The sequence below is a fragment of the Falco rusticolus genome, chromosome 2 (genome assembly GCF_015220075.1).
Source record: "Falco rusticolus isolate bFalRus1 chromosome 2, bFalRus1.pri, whole genome shotgun sequence".
Taxonomy (NCBI): domain Eukaryota; kingdom Metazoa; phylum Chordata; class Aves; order Falconiformes; family Falconidae; genus Falco; species Falco rusticolus.
Window position 1 is genome coordinate 88,263,253 of NC_051188.1, and position 7,793 is coordinate 88,271,045.

Here is a 7,793-nt window from a genome sequence, read left to right on the forward strand (position 1 = left end):
CACTTGTGTAAAATATAACAAAAAAATGCTTTTACATCCAGTTGGTGGGTGGTCACAAGTGGTGTTCCCCAGGGCTCAGTATCAGGGCCAATTCTGTTTAATACCTTTGTTGACCATCTGGACAAGGGGATTGAGTACACCCTCAGTCAGTTTGCAGATGACATCAAGTTGGGTGGGAATGTTGATCTGCTTGAGGGTAGGAAGGCTCTGCAGAGGGGTCTGATCAGGCTGGACTGATAAAGCAAGGCCAATTGTATGAGGTTCAACAAGGCTCAGTGCCAGGTCCTGCACTTGGGTCACAACAACCCCACACAACACTACAGGCTGGGTCAGAGTGGCTCAAAGCTGCCTGATGAAAAAGAACCTGAGGGGTGCTGGCTGACAGCCAGCTGAACATGAGCCAGCAGTGTGCCCAGGTGGCCAAGAAGGCCAACAGCATCCTGACTTGTATCCGAAATAGTGTGGCCAGACTGACAGGGGAAGTGACTGTCCCCCTGTACTTGGCACTCGTGAGGCTGCACCTCAAATACTGTGTTCAGTTTTGGGCCCCTCACTGCAAGAGGGACATTGAGGTGCTGGAGCATGTTCAGAGAAGGGCAGCAAAGCTGGTGAAGGGTCTAGAGAACAAGTCTTATGAAGAGCAGCTGAGGGGGAGAAAAGGAGACTTACGGGGACCTTCTTTCTCTCTACAACTACCTGAAAAGAGGTTGTAGGCAGGTGGGGGTCAGTTTCTTCTCCCAGACAACAAGTGACAGGACAAGAGGAAACAGCCCCAAGCTACACCAGGGGAGGTTTAGATTGGATCTTAGGAAAAAATTCTTCACTGAAAGGGTGACATAAAGGGATTTTTTTTCCTAGAAGAGTAATTTAGCACCAGAAATTATGCCCACACGTGTGGTTGGATCTCTGTCCCTGGAGGTTTCCAAGACCTGATTGTAGAAAACCCTGAGCTGAGCAGCCAGTTGGACTAGGGACCTCCTGAGATCTCTTCCCAACCCAGCACCTCTGTGATTCAAGGTTTCTAAAATATCACATCAGCCTTATAAAAGTTACGTTATCTGAAGTGAGAATTTATAGACCACTTTGTAAGTCACTGCAATCACCTTGTGTGAAAAACCTTTAACATGTAAGCATTTATGTGAAAAGAAAGACAAAAGGCTGTGAGAGAGAAAATTAGCAGTGCTAAAACATCAACTACAGAGCTAAAAGCAAGTGATATTAGAAATTCTTCTTTTTAAATTAGATTAAAGCTTCTAAAGCCAAAGTGCAATTGAAATCAAGGGAAGAAAAGGAAGCTTTAAGAACTGTATAAAATCTTCTATAAGCACTCCCCAGTATCCCTCCTCCAGGAACTTTGAAATTATTGAGTTCCTTCCCACTGATTTCAACGAGCCTTTCAACCTATACACAGTTACAGGCTGTTTCACACCAACTGCTTAATCTACACCATACTTACAACAACGTAGCATTGTATTGTTCAGGAATCAGTCTTTGCCTGTCTTCCTCCATCATACTGCTGATATCAGGTTGGCAAATACAATAACAGTTTACATGATACTGACAGATTGCAGCTGCACTTGGATCATGTGTCAGAAAAGCCATACAAGTTGCAGGCAAAGATTCACATTCATGCTTCACCTGTCAGACCATAATTTTTTGTTACTTGGTGTAAGAGTCAGTACAAAGAGAACGATATTATCTCAACATTGGTGTATTGCTTGACATAAAAGATGGCTCCTTAATCAACCGAGCTTGGAGATCTTCCCCACCAAGGATCACGACGATTGGAAGGACCAGCAGGACATTGCCTGGACCTGGGACCACAGGGACACCTTGGACGCATGGTGGTAGCTATAATCCTCTTTCCTTTTCTTTTTACTTCACCTTTTCTTCCCTTCCTGTCACTCTATCTATCGCACGCCGCTTTACAGGCAAACAATAAAGTTGTGCTGTTTGATCAAAGCATAGCCCCTTGGCATGGTCGCCTTGATATTTTGTGCTTCGAGATCATAGTAAATGAATTATCACGAGTCCACTGAATGGACCGTGACACTTGGGAACTTTGTTGTTGACATTAAACAGCAATAACTGATCCTCATTATGCTTCTCACCTGGCTAAATGATACTTAGGGGTACAGGTGAGGTAACCTCCTTCTTTCAAATACAGCTCATGTTTCTAAGCTCTCACACATAATGCATTTAACAGCGCTGGATACACTGTGTATTTATTCCATGCTGGTAACATAAAAGCACCCCACAGTGAGGGAATTCTGTACAAGAGCCAGAAGGTCACACACAGGATCTTCATTCTCAGAAGCAAGCAGCTCAAGGACTCTGAACTCAAGGGAAAGACAACCACAAATAAGAGCAGGCAAACCAGGATCTTAATGTCTGTTTCCAGGACATAAGAAAATTCACCCTGCACAAAAATACTACAGGTTCCTGTAATAGAAATTTGTGACCTTCAGCACCAGTAGTCTCTGGAAGAGAAAGAGAGCAGAAGGAAGTCGAGAGAGGGAAATAGGCATATGTGAAAACCACTTGACCTTTCTGCCATTTAAACTAGCTAGCACCACTGCTACAAGGCTACTGCACTACCTGTTTTCCACTCCTTGAATATCCATTTTTCTTCTCAGCCTGCAGAGCAGGTGCAAGTCACCCTACTATGTTTTTTCCAGGGTGGAGTTCCCTTCTATCTGGAGCAGGTCTGCCCCATCCCACTTCTCAAGGCCATATTACACGACTGGACTGCAGACAGATGTTCATTTCTGGACTTAGTAGTGATGATGGAAAAGAAGTAAACTCCTCCTCAGGGACTCCCTGACTGACTCCTGGTCCGTTCCTGTTGCATGGCTCTTCAGAGCCACAGATCTGATGTTACCATTGTCTTCTTCAGAGTGAGCTAGGTAGGAAAGATCTGCTGCTTAAACTGTTTTGAGCTAATCTGGTGCATTTTTACTTACAAAGATGCAGAAGCCATTGTGGAAATTTCTATGATGACAGGATGTCAAGGCAGGGAGTCCCCTGGCACTGCCTGTGCCTCTTCCACAGTCACAGTGCCATGCAAAAGAGGGCATCTGTCAAAAGCCTTATTCAGAGGACATTTTGCTCACATAACAGAGGTACTCAGGAATATTTTCTCTACTGATTTGAAATATTTCCAAGGTCTTGGGGGAGGGGTGGGGTGGGGAAGGTATTTTTATTAAAAAAATATTTATCTTTAGTCATTATCTCAATAAAATTACTCAGCACACACTAATAATTATATGTATTGGGTTTTGTTTCATTCTTATTCACTGAGTTTCACTTATTCACTTATTTCACAGATTGAAGGGGTTTTCAACAAAATAACTGATTATATAAATCCTTTTCCTCTGACATTCCTCTTAGAAAATTCTGACATTATATGATTAACTTTAAAATTAATCTCTCTAAGAAAAATTTTAAAATCCTCTGCTGAAAGCTACCAAGTTACCAAGCTGAACACCAACACCCAAATCATCTATACATAAAAAAATATCTCCCTCACATGGTAACTTCATATACATTTTGATTATGCAAGGATTTTATGTGTTCTTTTTTTCCTTGCCATCATGGACAATTTCAAATATGAATTGATAGCGCAGTAGTGATTACAGTTGGTAACATTATTTAGAGACATAATTTCAAGGACCTAGCAGTGAAACACCCTTAAAAAGTGACACTGTTGAATGTGAATATCTGATTATTAACTGTTTTTAAGTGTGTCTATATTGAATATCACTAGAATGTCTTGTTAACATATTTATAAGACATTATTTATTCTCTTTATTGGCAATTATATTTCAAAATTATATTATATTTTAGATTATTCACTATGTAAATGAAATGTCACCTATCAATTCAGCTTCAGAAAATGGCTCTCAGAGCCATTCAATGCAACTGTTCTAACAGACTGTTATAGCTCATTTATGATGAAAATGTTCAGTCTTTTTTACTGAAATTGTGTTTCTATATTCAGCAACCAAAGGTATATTCATTAAGGTTGGCACAGTCAGATGTACAATACAGACATTTCTAAGCTACACAAAGAAATGTCAAGGTCCAGAACCTGGGCTTTATGCCAGATAATGTCCTAAACTGGGTCGAGACAGTTTAGGTACTTTACTACTTCATGGAATGAGTAGTGAGATGCTTGTGAATGAAGGTGATTTGTTGCCTTATTTTTTTTTCTCTATTTATCTACTCCCAGAATATATTCTGAGCATTTATTATTTGACTAAGCCAGGATTCAGGTATTTATTTATTTTCTGACATCTTGACAAAAAATGTAGGTAACATATCCTGATCAGCGGCATGATAGCATGTGGGCAGGGATTTCCAAAAGAATTGTATGCTGGTATAATTTCAAGTTTGTCCATTGGTTCTGATAGTGCATATATTCTGGGATTGCTAAACCCTTTTGAAAATCCCACTGGTAATACTCTCTGAATAGCAGCCACTGTGACAAAGTTTCCAGTAGGTTATTTAGGTGTACACATAAAGAAGCCTTGGTGTTAAGTTCACAGTGGACTATGTGATGGCCAAGAGTTCTTTGTTACACTTCCTATAGTCCCTTTCCAAAGAATTAGTTAATGCCACATGCTATATTAGAAGATAAAAAAATAGTTCTAAAGAAGCGTGCCTAAAAACTTAGTCTGACCAATACAAATGTGTATATTCCATTGCTTTCTCATGCATTCTTTTCAAAAACTCCTAATGGCATAGCGAGGAAGAATGGATTACTGCCCCAGTGATCTTCTGGCAAGTCTCTGTGGTGAGTGCCATCCCCATTGCCATACAGAAGCAGAGGTGATTCTGCCTAATGTACAGAAAGAATAGAGCAAAGTGCTCTGCCATCTCATACATCACCTTTGTTACAGCTCTGTGGCAGATTTCAGCCTAAGCTGTTATTGCTGCATGTCAGTGAAGTCAAGGGAGATCTTCTTAACTGACATAGCCTGGTCTAAGAGTAATAGTCACAAAAGATGTAAATATTAATTTAGAAGATGAGCTAAGTGGTTTAGAAATGACATCTTTGAGGCTAGCCATGCCCTCATAATTCTTGAACCACATTATAATTTGTTAGAGCAACCCAAAGCTGCATACTCTTCATTGATTGTATTAAAATAGATGAGCAAGCAAATATTAATTTAAGGCAGCTAATTATGAAGCTAAAGTATTACAGTTTTATTTAGTTAATTAGGGATGGAACACTGCACTAGTAAAATAAAGGTCACAATTAAAGTAAGCTCAAGAAGTCTAAGGTCTGAGCCACCAAGTAGAACAAAATGTACGTACATTGAAATGTGTCACTTTCCAAGAAGGTTCCATCCCAGTGAGCAGGAAGTCAAGCAAGAGTGGCAGGAACTCTGCATGGATGAACAAGGAATTCCTAGTAAACCTTAAACGTGAAGGCGAAGTGTCTGGCAAAAGCTGGGACACGTGGCCCAGGAGGAGCATAGAGGCATTGTCTGAGGGTTCCAGAACACAGTTAGAAAGGCCAGACCTCTGTGGAGTTGAAGGTGGTGAGGGATGTGAAGGGCAACCAGGACTTCAGCAGATACATCAGCAGCAAAAGGCATACTGGGGAAGACATGGGCCTGCTGCTGAATGGGTCAGGAGACCTGGTGACAAATGACACAGAAAAGACCAAGGTGCTGAATATCTTTTTTGCCTTTGGCTTTCAGCAGTCCCAGGCCTCTGAGACCGAAGGTAACGTTTTGCCCTCAGTAGAGCAGAATCAGATTAGGGAACGTTTAAACAGAATAGACAGGCACAAGCATATAGGACCTCATGGGATGCATCCACAAGTGCAGAGGGAGATGGCCAATGTCACTAACAAGGTCACTCTCAATTATCTTTGAAATCTCATGGTGATTGAGGGAGGTTTGTGAGGACCGAAAGGATGTAAATGTCACTCCTATTTTCAAGAAGACAGGAGGAATACCTGGGGGCCCACAGACTAGTCAACCACACCTCAGTCCCTAAGAAGGTGATGGAAAAAATCCTCCTGTAAAGCCTTTCTAAATATATGAAACACAATAATGTGATTGAGAGCCATCAGCGTGGATTCTGAAGAGGAAATCATGCTTGATCAACTTGATAGCTTTCTACAATTGGATGACTGGTGGATGAAGAGAAAGCAGTGGATACTCTTTGTCTTTACTTCAGTGATGTTTTGACACTGACTTCCATATCATCTCCACAGACAACCTGATGAAGTGGACAAGTCTAGTCTAGATAAGTGGAAAGTGAGGTGGATTGACAATAGAAAACAGGGGGGAGTAGCTGAAACACCAGATGGGTACACAGCCAATTAGAAGTACCTGAACAGGCTGGAGAAATGGGATGACAGGAACTTTATGAAGCTCAGCAAAGGGACATGTCAAGTCCTGCCCCTGGGAAGAAATAAACCCAGGCACCAGTATAGCCTGGGGGCTAACTAGCAGAAAAGAAGTTTGACAGAAACGGCCTTGGAGATCCTGGTGGACATGAAGTTTGACAAGAGCCACCAATGTGCCCTGGTGGCAAAGAAGACCAATGGTACTCTGGGCTGCGTTAGGCAAAGTGTTGCCAGCAGGTCAAGGTAGATGGTCCTTCTCCTCTGCTCAGCACTGGTGAGGCACATCTGGAATGTTGGGTCCAGCTCTAGACTCCTGAGTATGAAAGAGACATGGGCATACTGGAGGACATCCAGTGCAGGGCCATGAAGATGATTAGAAACTAGATCTGTCATATGAGGAGAGGCTGAGAGACCTGGGACTGCTCAGCCTGGAGAAGACAAGGCTCAGGAGTATCTTATCCGTGTGTATACCCTGTTGAGAGGGAAGCAAAGAAGGCAGAGCCAGACACTTCTTAGTGGTGTCCAGTGACAGAATAAGAGGCTGAAGGTACAAACTGAAACAGAAAATTCAAATGTAAGAATGAACTTTCTTTGTGTGAGGATGATCAAGCACTGGAACAGGCTGCCCAGAGAGGATGTAGAGTCTCCATCCTTGGAAACATTTAAAACCCAAGTGAACATGGCCCTAGGCAACCTCTCACTGAATCTGTTGGACCAGATGATCTCCAGAGGTGGCTTCCTCCCTCAGCCATTCTGGGAACCGGCAATTCTTTTTAATTTAAATTAAATTCTTTTTTTGAGTTCTATCTCACAAAACCTTAAGAAAGGCTTATTCATTTTGCTCTACGATCCCAGATGTGATTCCAGCTAATAAATTACATTTACTTCCATGGATGAAGAAGATAGCAGTGGGCAATGTAAGGGTAAAGCTTTGGATAACTGGCAGAAAAGAATTCATTTAACATATTAAGAAATATATATTTATAGGTTGGTGTTTGTCTGACCTTTTCTTGCTGTCTACATCAACTTGGCATGAAGTATATCCTAGAATGCCTAATACTCTCCTGCTGGCTATACAGCACAAGTTGATGGTTTGTTTTTTTTATTTATTTTATCAGAATAAGTGGAAGATAGTTTTCATAATGATGTATTTGCAATTTTTCCAAGTTTATCAGTTTAGTATTTATGGTTCACATATGACATTCCTTCCGCCCTCAGCCCTAAAAGAACTCCTAAAAGAAATTATTTCCTTGCTGACCTGTACTAGTCCTCTAGAAAAGTGCCATCTGTTATTTATCATCCTCACTCTGTCACTCATCCTCACTCCCCTGCTTGGCTGTAGAGTTTTATTTTATTTCTTCCATTTGGTGTCATGATGTTATTAAGGTTTTAGGCATAGCAGCCATAAGTAATTGCCCCAGAGCAAATG